Below are 13,769 nucleotides of genomic sequence, written 5' to 3' on the forward strand. Positions count from 1 at the left end.
TACTATATTAAGTCCTTTACTCCCCAAAAGATTTCTTTATCCCTGTTTTATCGTTATGGAAACTGAGGCTTACAGAGACAAAAGAACTGACACAGCGCTAAATAGATAATCTGACCTACAGACCTAGGCAAGCTCATTCCAGGGCCTGCAACCTTAAACCATGACACTAGACTGGCACCAGTGTGTGAGGGGACAGAGATCACTGTCACATCCTTTAGCTGTAGCTATAAAGGCCATGCACCCCAGAAATACAATGCAGAACCATGAGGTAGAGCAAGCCTGGATAAAACCTAGAGGGACCACACTCAGTTCAATCCAGAAAGTGATTGACAGCAGGACGTGTTTTCTGCACTCAAGGAGTCCGTCATCTCTTGAGGGAAAGACGGTGTAAACAGAAGCTCGGAGCAGTGTGCTAACAGGTATGGTTTGATGTAGGCACAGTGAGCACACAGGACAGGGAGAAGTTATTCCTTCCTGGGGTAGTTGCGGACGGCAGAACAGCAAGAGGATTTGCGAGTTGACCTTTGAAGTGTGCCAGTGACCAAGAGAGGCAGAAGGTAGGGAAGGGGTTCCAAAGAGAAGCAACTGCAGGGCATGGAGCCATTGAAGGGAACAACAGTGTATGCATGCAGGTGAAGCAAGAGCTATTTATGAGCTCCGTGTAATAGAACAGAGAACTGATTAAAACTCCTGATGGGAAGAGGGCAAGCTCGAGGCGGGGCCTCCATTAGTGCTCTTCTCCAGCTGCACCAATGTCAGGGTGGCCTGCTTTTCCCTGATAACACTGCAACATGTGCAAGTAGACCCTAAAATGCAATTCATTTTCCCAAGGGTGGCACCCAGGTTCCTAAATGGAGTGACTCGGTAGATGGTGGTGCTAGAAGCCAAAATGGTGAGTAACTGAAGAGGAACGGGTTTGGGGAGTGAAATGATGAGTTCAGTTTGGACAAGTTGAGTATGAGTGCCTTTGGGACATCCACTCATAATGAATAATTCCAGTTGTTGTTGAGCTGATTCTGACTCATGGCGACCCTATGTGTGTCACAGTCGAACTGTGCTCCGTAGGGTTTTCAATGCTGATTTTTCAGAAATAAATTCCCAGGCCTTTCTTCCAATGTGCCCCTGGGTGGACACAAACAGTCAACCTTTTGGTTAGCAGCTAAACTCATCAACCATTTGCACCACCCAGGGATTTCTAAGTGAATAATAGGCAGCTGAAAGTATGGGACCTTTTTTTTTTTCCCGAATTGGGAATGGTGGAGGTCAGTTGCTCCTGACCTTGGCTGCACATTGGAATCACCTAGGGAGTTTAAAAACCTATTAATGCTTCGATGGCATCCACAGAGAATCTGATGTAATTGGTCTGCAGTGTAGCCTGAGTGTTGGGATTTTTAAAAGCTTCCTAGCAAGAGATGGAAACTCTGGTGGTGTAGTGGTTAAACACTATGGCTGCTAACCAAAAGGTCGGCAGTTCGAATCCACCAGGCTCTCCTTGGAAACCCTATGGGGCAGTTCTACTCTGCCCTATAGGGTCACTATGAGTCGGAATCAACTTGACGGCAATGGGCTTGGGCTAGCAAGGGATGCAAAACACTGTAAGATAAGAGCACAAGCTTCAGGGAACCACCAGCTCATTCACGGGAGCAGAGCTAGGGGTCTCTAAGCAGGAATGGGGGCAGGGATGCAACCATCGCAGCCCAGAGTCTGAAAACTGAACGAGTCAGCATTAGAGAACCTGAGTGTCTTAGTTTCCTAGTGCTGTTGTAACAGAAATGCCACAAGTGGATGGTTTTAAAGAACAGAAATTTATTTTCTAGTAGTTCCAAAGGCTAAAAGTCCGCAAATCAGGGTCTCGGCCATGTTGATTCCTTCCTTGTGGGTGGCCGGACGATCCTTGGTTCCTTGGCTTGTAGAGGACCTTCACTGCCTGCCCAATGTGTGCCTGCCTCTGTGTCTCATCTGCTCTTTCATAACTGAGAAGTGATTAGGTTTAGGACACACCCTACACTGATGTGGTCTCATTAACATAACAAAAAGAACCCTATTCCCAAAAGGGATCATATCCACAGGTATACGAGTTAGGATTCCAACACGTATTGTGGGGAGATGCAATTCAATACATAACACGAGGGACTATGTCGGAACTCACAGTGGGGTTGGGACTGACAGGGCAGAATTTGGGAGTACTCTCTTTCCCTTCAAGGAGCCCTCGTGGTGCAGTGGTTAAGCACTCAACTACTGACTGAAATGCGGGCAGTCAGAACTCACCAGCCACTCCACGGGAGAAAGATGTGGCAGTCTGCTTCCGTAAAGATCACAGCCTTGGAAACTCTATAGGGCTGTTCTACTCCGTCCTACAGAGTAGCTGTGAGTTGGAATCAATTCTAGGCAACAGGTTTTGGGTTTTTTCCCCTAATTCCTGAATACTCATATGTTCTTCTCCAAAACTTAATCTGTGCCTTAAAAATCTTGCTTTGTTCCAATCTTTTAATTTTCTTTTAGACCCAATCCATGAGTTACAGGCTAGAAACATTTAGAAACCATAGGACTAACTACATTATTTTCACCTTGAAGGAATCTTACATGAAAGACAGTCCATTATAACAGCAGCGATCAACTTCTTTGTTAGTAGTTATGCATTTTTTTTTTTTTTTTAATATTTAAAGCCAGAAGCTGATAGCAATTCTTCTTTGAGGATATTTTTTTTCATGAAGAAGTAGGAAATGGAGTTGTGGGGGTGGGAAGAAAACTGTGGCTTAATTTAACCTGCTTACTAAAACCTTAACAGTACTTTCCTGCCTGTAAACTACAAAACTCAGTGGCAGGTGATAGAACCTTTCTTGTAGGCTGTGTCTGGTGAAAGCATCTTATGCTCAAGCACTGGAGTCTGGAAAAGCCTATCATTGTCCCTCCTTCCTGGAAAAGGAATGGGCTTGTCACTCTTCTAATGGCACATCCAACTCAGACTCAGTAACAACATAGATAATGATTCCAACCTTGAAGGTCTTTGCAGACTTAAAATAATTTTCCATTAGTGCTAAGGGCACTATTTAGAAAGCACAGAACACTAAACTCTGAAACAGAAGTCTGAAGTTCAAATCCTACTCCCACCACTTTCCAGGTGTATAAGCTTGAGACGTGGGTTCTTCGTATCTGTAAAGTGGAGATAATGATACTGGTGGCAGCCCTGCTGGTGCAAATGGTTAAGTGCTTAGCTACTAACAAGAGGGTTGGTGGTTCAAATCTACCCAGAGGTGCCTCATAAGTAAGGCCTGGCAATCTGCTTTCAAAAGTTCACAGCCACGAAAACTCTATAGAACGCAGTTCTACTCTGACACACATGGGCTCGCCATGAGTCAGAATTGACTCAATGGCAACTGGTACACTGTTGGGATATTGTGAAGCTTTATAAACTCTACAGAGCTATAGAAATGTAAAGGACCAATGGACTGAGGAATAAAAACATACTTGGCATAATGGAGTTAGAAAGCAGGTAAAGATATCGTATGTGAAGGAAATTTCCTGAGGTTAAACAGATGGCATGATCTACCCTTTAATGCTTATCATCAAACTGTTCCAAATAAACTCTATGAACACCAAGTGCCATCTATTTAGCATCATGTTGGTCTGATGGACCCAGTGATTAAATAAGACAGTGTCTCTTCTCTAGGAGTTTCACAGATAATAAAAGGTATGCATTATAATTATAATAATCTTAGTATTTATTGAGAACCCTGGCAGATCCATTTTATCACCTCTATTTTAATAATGATGAAATTGAGGCTTAGAAGGTCACATGGCTGATATGTGAATTAATTACCAAACACACAAAGCAAAACATGGGATGTGCAATAAAAGGAGGGTCAAACAAGTATCAAGGGAGCATACAGGAGGTTTAAATTAATTCCATCAAGGTGGGTCATGGAAGTCTTTGTGGAAGAGATGGCTTTTGAGCTGAGCCATAAAAAATGGGTAATATTGAAATAAGAGTTGATAGGAGAGGGTAATTTGAAAGGGAGAGAGAACAGAACAAGCAAAAGCACAGAGACTGGGGAGTATCTGAATTGTACCATACAATTGTTATGTGAGCTCCCAAATGCTGCACTTTCTTATATTTATAACTCAGTTCGTACTTATTTGTTTAAAGGAGAATCTTGAAAATAAATATCAAGCACTTAGGTGGCGTTTTCAGTTCTTCTAAGTGCTCTGTGTAAGAGCCATCACATACAATTGTAGAGGTTGTCTCTTATACAAGCGGTACTCTATAGAGGGCAAGGGGGCACTGATATCTAGCCTGCACTCTGCTCACCAAGCCGTGCAGGAAAGAAAGCCTTTTTCTAATTCATGCAAAGATGTCATCTAAGCTATGGGTGGTCATGTAAGACACAGAAAATGAGGAATCTATAGCATTTAAAACAATTTGTTTTTCTCAGATTCTGAGTGTCAACTGATGTCTCAAAATTGGCCCATTTTGGAGAAGACAAGAAAAATGTTAACAGTCCACTCTAAACCAGACGATTCCCTGGTTTTGTGTGGCCACAGCCTTAGTGTTTTTTGGTTTTTTTTTTTAATTTCCTTTTCACTTGGGCACAATAAAATGTTAGTACAAGAAGGACATGCCCAAAGTCACCAGATTTGTAGGAAGTTTCTTTTGTCTACTTGTATTATAGATGTAATGATCAGAAGTCTTAGATTATTGGAACTGGAAAGGATCTCAGACATAAAACAGTCCAGAATTCTCATTTTACAGCTAGGCTTAGTGAGACCCATTCAGTCTTTCATTCATCATTTGCTGTTTTCCTACTATATGCAAAGCCCATACTAGAGGATGGAGATCAGTAAGCCCCTCACTCGTAGTAAGAGATAAGAAAACCTAACCAAAACCCATTGCCATCTTGTCGATTCCGACTCACAGTGACCCTATAGGACAGAGTAGAACTGTCCATAGGATCTCCAAGGAGCAGCTGATGGATTCGAACTGCTGGCATTTTGGTTAGCAGCCTGAGCTCTTAACCACTGTACTATCAGGGCTCCAGAGAGATAAGACTCATAGACAATTACTTATAATGCATATTAACAAGTAATAAATGACCTAACAAAGACACAAAACAAATAGGCATATTCTATGCATTTGTGTGTACATAGGAAAATTTAGAAAGACATACACCAAAATTTTAATAGTGATTATCTCTGAGAGGTGAGTCTCTAGGGTACTTTTCTTCCTTCTTTTTACTTTTCTTGATTGTCTAATTTTTTATAGTGATCATGGTAGGAAAGGAGGGAACTCTTTCCATTTTGCAAATAGAAAGGGTATAGGAAAACCCAAACCAAACCCATTGCTGTCAAGTTGATTCCAACTCATAGCGACCTGACAGGACGGAGTAGAACTGCCCCATAGGGTTTCCAAGGAGCACCTGGTGGGTTCGAACTGCTGACCTTTTGGTTAGCAGCCATAGCTCTTAATCATTACACCACCAGAGTTTCTGGGCATAGGAAACTGGGTGAGTTTACAGGCAGAAGAGAGACCATTCTGCAGAGGAGGATGTGAAGTTGTTGTGAAGGAGGCGCTCTTGAGCTAGGCCCTGGAAGACAGGTGGGCTTCAGACCTGTGAGGCTGGGAGATGTACGGAAAGAGAGGGAGAAAGTCAAAGGACCAATGAGTTGTGGCCTCATGGAGCCAGGATCCAGGGTCCCAGGTCTGGACCCTCCCTATGGAGACCCAGAGCGGTCCATGTGGACCCTTGGAGAGCAAGAACAATGATACTTGTTACTGAGGCCGAGGAGTACCATCCAGGCCACGGATTGAATACGTTCCAATGAGTAGCAAATTCTCCCAAAATCACACAGAACCTGATCATGTTCCTCTTGTCTCAGAAACCTTGCTTGTCTCCTTTTAGAAGACAATCTTTAGACTCACCCCCACCAGTCTCTGTAGCTCCAGGATGCATTTCTGCCCTGAACACACCCTGCACCTCCACACCTTGGCACCTCCGCTCTGGCTGCCTCTCATCTGGTCCTGTCTTTCTCTACCAGGCCAATCCTTACCCTTTTTCTCAGGCACCTCACATATCATCTCCACCATATGCCCTCACCCCTCTTCTCACGTCCCCTCTTCTGGTAATTATTTGTGTTCACATCTTACCTCCCTTCCCAGGTGGAGGTCAGAGTCATCTGCTTATCTTTGACCCTCCTCAAAACGACGCCTCCACCTCATTCCCATACACATACTCTCCTGAAGCCGGGGAAAGTACAGAGCTCAGGAGAGTTTGAGGGACTGACACTCCACAAAAAATGAGTCCTGGTGGCAGAGCGGTTGAAGTGCTCTGCTACTAATTGAAAGGTTAGGGGTTCAAATCCACTAGCCAGTCTGTGGGAGAAAGGTGTGGCAGTCTGCTTCCATAAAGATTACGTCCTTGGAAACGCTGTAGGGCAGTTTTAATTTGTCCTATACGGTCATTACAGGGTCACTATCAGTCGGAATCCACTCAATGGCAACAGGTTTGCCTTTTTTTTTTTTCCCCCGTTTAGCACTCCATAAAACCAGCCATTTTCAATTCAAAGAAATCAAAACAAAATAGCATTTCTATGTCACAGCATTCTGTGTTCATTCAGCGGGGTGTCATTTTATGGGTGGGTGGAGAGCAGGGAGTACTCAGAACTCTGCCCCTGTGGAGAGGGGACCCCCAAACTGCAGCCATTCTCAGCCAGGATAGCTTTATGGGGTTGACTCTCCCAGGGGGTCTGGCATCCAATTTATAATAAGGATGTCCATCTGCATATTGAAGAGTCCCCAGAAAGAACTCTCATTCCCGAGCTCCAGGTCTTTTGTCCCTTCCTTTAATAATATGCACATCTCATTAACATGACAGATCCTATCCTCTTCAGGGGGCCACGGGGCTGGGAGGATCTTCAGCAGAGCACTCACTTCACACCCCTAAACATACGAACTTACAGGAGAAATAGTTGTTGCTCACTGGAAGTCAACTGTAGATTTTCCCGCGAAGAGCTAAATATATGCAAACACTTCTTTTAAAAGTTCCTAAAACGTACACTTAGGAGTTCCTGGGTGGCGCAAATCGTTAAGCCCTGGACTACTAACCAAATGGTTGGTAGTTCAAACCCACCCAGAGATGCCTCAGAGAGGACAGGCCTGGAGACTTGCTTCTGGAAGCTCACAGTTTGAAAACCCTATGGAGCAATTCTACTCTGCCCACATGGGGTCACTATGAGTTGGAATCGACTTGACAGCAACTAACAACAATGACAAAAGATATACTTATCTTTCCATCGTGTTCCTTTAGTGAAGGAACACACCTTCAAATCCTGGAGGAATGTCATACCTCCACCCCCAATAAGCATACACCAAAATGGTTTCAGAGCTGCCAATAAAAAGGAAAAATCCAACCAAACCCAAAGCCATTGCCTGTGAGTCAATTCCAACTCATGATGACCTCATGTGTGCAGAGTAGAACTGTGCTGCATAGGGTTTTCAATGTCTGATTTTTTGGAAGTAGATCATCAGGACTTTCTTCCGAGGTGCCTCTGGGTGGACTCAAACACCAAACCTTTCGGTTAACAGCTGAGCTGGTTGACTGCACTACCCAGGGACACCAAAGTGGCTACTGCTCATGATGAATAAGTGCGGTTTACACAGGAAAGTCTACACAAAACTCCAGTCAGCAGAGCCCGCTCAAAGAGAAGGCCTTGGACCCACATTAAGAGATTAGCAAAGCAACGAGCATTTGTGTTTTCAGTTAAAATGTTTGATATGGATCTTTTCCTTTTATTTCTCGTATTCACTCGCCAACTACTGATCCTCATGGCATTGGTGAGGAGAATGTCTATTACAGTCATATTTACTACAAAAAAGATAATTAGCTAGTAAAAAAAGAAAAGGAAAAATTCACTACAGGGAGTAGTTCACCGCCTGGAATGTATTAATGGCAACATCACAGGGTCCTCCACCCAAGAAACGAAGGTCCAAATCCATTTCTAGGTGCCTGAACTTGCAGCTGGTCCGATAAAACTGGGCCCGGCCACAGAATCTGGAGGAAGATGTTATTCTGTATGCTTCCCTATCTGTTCCCTGGGACAGACCTATGCCCAGAAAGCTCCGGAGAGACGAATTCCCCCATGGCTTAGGATTGTTTTATAATTTCAAAACCGCTCTTTTCAACTCCTTGTGAAGACTTGAAGAATGAACGAGATGACCTCAAGAAGACCAGACTAGAAGACCAAAGTTGGCTTCCCGGTCATACATCCTAAGCATCGATGTGTTGTCACTATTTAGAAGGAAATCCAGAGACTAGGAGAAGTATAATGTGTGATGCTGGTCCCCGGCATTTGTGTGCCACCTTCAGCCTCATTGTCTTTTGTGGTGCTGACAGCATCCCAAATGGAAAACAGAGATTTCTCCTCATTTTCCGGGAAACTCTCAGGCTTTCAAGGCAAATTTCCCGGAGTTGTTTAACAGTCTTTTCAAAGCTCAAATCCATGTGCTCCAACATCAAGGCAATGTTCTTGCCACAGTCCTTCTGGCTTGGGAAGAGTTAGAGGACTTCATACATCTCGGCAGACCCTTCCACTCTCAAACCCTGGTTGAGTCCTTTGCAGGTCTGGGCTGAGGGAATTTCAGCCTCAGTCTCCATGCCTTATTAGACATAGGCATAGACATAGACATAGACAGCCTTATTAGGCTTGTAAGACTGCACGGAGAAACAGCAAATACTGAGGAGAGTAAAGAATAGGGTGGCCATCCATCCCGATTTGCCAAAGGACTGAGGTGTTCCCCAGGACACAGGACTTTCCGTTTGAAAACCTGGGCAGTCACAGGCAAACTGGGACGAGTCAATCACTCTAGGTAAGAAGGAAAAAGAAAAACAACCCCGCAAAAGAACTTCTCCCCCTCAAAGGAAAACACAGCAGAGAGAGCACTTGAATGTCAGCGAACATCATAATAAGCATTTTGTGGAGGTTTCCACTTCAATTACCCAGCCCCCCGCATGCCGTGCCTCCAATGAAGCCAGGGCTTAATTTGCACTTGGGCTAAATGCTGTTTCTTCTCTCCGACATTATCACGTTTGTGGTTTGTCGCAGTGGGCAAGAAAGAAGTCCTCCCGAGGTTCACCCAGCCAGCAGAAACAGTGAACACATGCGGATGGCATCCTCCACCTCCAGCCAGCCAAAGATAATGGAGGCTCTAATGGCAGAGAAACTGACATGTGCACATTTACTACCCAGAGGGATTACCGAGTGAGGTAACACTCCAGGAGAAATAACCTCCCAGGAGTGTCAAACAAAATACATTCACAGCCATCCTGGAAGTTTACTGTTACAGACATCCAAGAAAACCTCCATGTTCATTATGCTAATGAGATGTTTGGGGGAGAGGCTTTCTGATAGAGGATTTTCCCCCAAGACAGACTACAAAATAATCCAGTAGATTCAGAAGGAAGACCACCTCGGGATGGGAAAGATTTATTTTCAAACCCAAATGCAACTAAATCATTTACAGTAGTAAACTTGGGTCTTAACTCTGTCTTCTTCACCAACCAGCATGCATCTAACCATAGCTCGAGCAGTTTCTCAAATCTCTAGTCTCTGTATAAATTGCCTGTTCTTCCTGGCTTTATGCCAAAGAAAAGTGACTAAACCCAAACGAAAACTCAGAGTGTTAAAAGTCTCTGTTATCATATTCTGTTTTCATTTGGGTAACCCATTTAAAAACTGGATCAATCATAGTTTTCTCTAGCTCCACATGAGACCAGCATCTGTACTCAATTTGCACAAATTGAGGGTCTCTGTCCGGTTTTGAACAATTAGTCGAGTCTTTTTATTGGTAGTAACTATTTAACAAACATTATGGAGCAGCTATTAGGGGCAAAGCCCTGTTCTACATACTGTGGAGCAGGCTGGGGTGTACATATTGTCTTTAAAAGGGCTTAATACCTTTGGGACACCCACTAGTAGATTAATCGAGAAAGTAACGAATGGTATGGGAGAGACATGCTCAACAAGGGCTGGTTTTGGCAATGTTAGTGGAATAAGAATTCATAAATGGCTTCCTAATTTCCAAAATGCTACCACATCCCTTGTATACTTTATGTCATTTGATCATTATTATAAGAACCTTGTGAGGTGGTGATTTTAAGTGTTGTTTTAGAGGTGAAGGAACTGAAGTTCAGAGGGAAGTGACTTATCCTCAGCCACAAAGCAGGCGAACAGCAGAGTCAGGATATGTACCCAGCGTTTCCCACTGGAGAGTTTTTACAAACACTGCAGACATTTGCAGGGATCTCTGAAGGTCCCATGATTCCTGATCGTCAGAGTTGAAAGGGGGCCTTGGCGATCACCAACACTAACCTATTCCATTTATAGATGGGGAAAATGAGCAAGAAGAGTTTACCTTTCTATCCCAAGGTTGACAACAGTGAATCACTGAGCTTAGACTCAACCCAGGGCTTCTGCCTCAGAACTAAGTGTTTTTATTACACAGGTCTGCCTCCCAGTCAACTTGGAACGTCAGTGTTGTAGGGCGGAGGGACTGCTTTCTGTCTTCCCTTGTGAGTATGGTGGAAGATAGCCTTAAACACAAAATTTACACACACACACAACAATTGAACTGATGACATGCCGAGGATTTATGAAGAACTGACTTATTTGCCCACCCCACCCTGCCTCCCAAAGGCCTGATGAAAATCTCAGACCTGCTAGAATGCAGACGAAAGTAGATTTTGCATTGCCTCTACAGAGCGCATCCCACTGCAAATCATCTGTATTTACTATAGGAGTACGTGCTGTGTGTGTTCTCCAAACGTGCATTGTACCAATAGGTCTGTGTGCTTAGACCATAAAAAGGCTCTGTTACTTCTCCTGGTCAAAGGTTTCAGGATTAATGTCTTGTAGCATGATACGTCAATATCAAAAGAGATCAGGTAACCCTGGTCAGTGGCCTATGAAGAGATTTCCTTTACAAGTAAGGAAAGCTAATAAACCATTCTAGAAGGTGTAGATGTTCTGTGGCACTCAAATTCCTAGGATCCATCTTAAAATAGGCTTCAAAGCTCACATTCATTTGTTTCCAAGGTACCCGTTTTCAGGTTTTATAAGGCCTCTTTTGAGGAACAAAAGTCCACAAAGTTCTTGTTAAACTCAGGCTTGTTAATTTGTTCTACTGGTAAATGTTTTTTTTTTTTTTTTTAAAGGTTCTTTGCCCTAGTAACACACTGAGAAAATAGAGAGAGGAGGGATCCTGTCAGCGTCAAATCAGATGTTTTAACAAAGCCTTAAATCACACCTATTGTGTGCCAGCCACTCTTCTATCTATGTGATTTATATAAAATAATTTATGTAATCCTCATAACAACCCTGTGATGTCGGTGGTGTCATCTATTGTACCGGTAGAGAAACTGAGGATCCCAGATCTTGTAAGGGTGGGAGGTGGATTCAAACCCAGAGAGTCTAACTTCAGATTCATACTCTTAACTACTACGCTCTGTTGTTTCTTCTTGAGACAATGAATAAAATGTTGGTGGGGAGACATTTACCGATGTCCAGAGAGACGTGAAGGAGGATGAATCCTGAACCAAGAAGCCCAGACCTGAGTTCTGGTCTCTGAGCAGCCACAGCCGTGTTGGGTACCCTCCCAGGTGGCTCCACCCCTCAACCCACATAACCACCACCATTCCCCCACCACCACTACCATTCCCTCCCTATCACCATTCCTCCCACCTCACCCTATGCACTTTCCCTGACCATCCCACTGAAAATGACAACCCCCCTCTCTTCCTGTGACATCCCTGAATTCCTTCACCCTTTTCTACTTACCTTTCGTAACATTCACCACTTTACTGAATGTTATTTATTTGCTTGTTATATTTATTTTTACTGGCACTCTCTCCTAGACTATAAACTTCATTAAAGCAGGGATTGGGGGGATTTTTGTCTCTTTTGTTCACCGATGTCTCCCAAGCACCTGGAACCGTGCCTGACGCATAGTAGGTACTCAATAGATATTTGTTGAAAGAAAGAAAGGCAGGCAGACGGGCAGGAAGGAAGGAAGATAGAAAGAGAGACAGCGAGAACATGAGGAAAAACGAACACTGGAAAGCAGACTCTACGCTGTTCCTTTTGCTTTCTGGTTTCCAATCTCTGAAACGGGAGGTCGAGCTAGATGGTTTCTAAACCTCTTTCAGATCTAACATTCTCTGATTCTTAAAAAAAAAAAACCATATTAGGATTTTCAAAAGATAGCTATTATAGAGATTAATTGAAACTTAAGCCCAGGAAACCTAATTCCCTTATATATAAAATGGGAATATGATGTGCTGCTCAACACTCCAAGAGTTGTGAGACTCAAACATTAAAAAAAAAAAAAAAACACCTCGGTAAGCTCTAAAATGCTACACAGGGATCAGGGGGATTATAACCATTGTCACTATGAGTGCAGATGACCTATGGTCTTAGGCACGCGGATAAGCCTTCTCTTGCCAGTGGTAGACACAGTGAACCAAGGCAGAAAACCAGCTTCCTCCAGCAGAGCACTCTAAACTGGGCGCCTGGAGGCTCAGAAATCTACAGACTCAGCCATGGGACCACTCACAGGCCTTGGCTATACAGCCCTTCCCAGCGCTTCCATCGCCCCGCTTTGCTTTCTACACAAGCCTCAAGGCCTTAACTCCCTTCCTTATTGTGCATTTCCTGAAGACAGGCCTTTTCTCTTCATTTCCCCAGAGCTTCGGGCACTGTCAGTACCTAGTCATTCATTGATGCTTAATGAGTGTGCTTCCCATTTGTATTAGCATGAGAGCCTGTGAACCTGGGTTGGCAGGCGACACACACCTGATGGAAGGCTGCTCCACCTGTTCTCACCTCTCTCCTCCTCAGCGGCCTACTCTGCTGCTCATCCATTCTACAGACATCTGCAGAAGCCCTGTCATCTAAAGAATCAGAAGTGGTGAGACCCAGTTCCTGCCCTTAGGGGAGGCTATGGTCTAAGGGGGTGATTAAGAAAACTCTTCTATCTCCAGAGGTGACAAAGGATAAGTGCTTACAGACCACAAGTTGAAAAACCTCAAGATCTACCTGGGAGTATGAGGAAGTCTTCCTGAACAAGATCACATTGGATTTGCCATTCAAGGTCAAGAAGGATTTCAATAAACAGAAACCGGATAATCCAGGAGGAAGGAATGTGGTGAAACAAGTCAGAAGTAGGAAAGAAGAACTTGTGTCTGGCATGGCTGGAAAGAGGAGTGCCTATGGAGGCGCAGCAGGTAATCAAGCTGGTGAGCCAGGGTGGAACCAGCCTATGTGCCCAGCTGAAGCACTCTGACTTTATCCTGTAAGCGGAAGGAAGCTATTGGAAGCGTTTATGCAGGATCATTTATTTAGAAGGATTAATACGGAAAGGTGGCAGTGGTGGTTCAGTGGTAAAATTCTCACCTTCCATGTCTGGGACCCAGGTTCAATTTCTGACCAATACACTTCGTATGCAGCCACCACCTATCTGTCAGTGGAAGCTTTGGGTTGCTATGATGCTGAGCAGGTTTTAACGGAGCTTCTAAGACAGACTAGGAAGAAAGACTTGGCGATCTACTTCCAAAAAATAGCAAATCAAAGCCTTATGGATCACCTCGATCAGATCTGCAACTGGTCATAGGGATGATGAAGGACCGGGCAGCGTTTCATTTCATTTTGCATGGATTCGCCATGAGTGGGGATCGTCATGAGTCTGGGCTGACTTGATGGCAGCTAACAACATCAGGGAAGCA

This window comes from Trichechus manatus, unplaced genomic scaffold (genome assembly GCF_000243295.1).
Source record: "Trichechus manatus latirostris isolate Lorelei unplaced genomic scaffold, TriManLat1.0 scaffold00023, whole genome shotgun sequence".
Taxonomy (NCBI): Eukaryota; Metazoa; Chordata; class Mammalia; order Sirenia; family Trichechidae; genus Trichechus; species Trichechus manatus.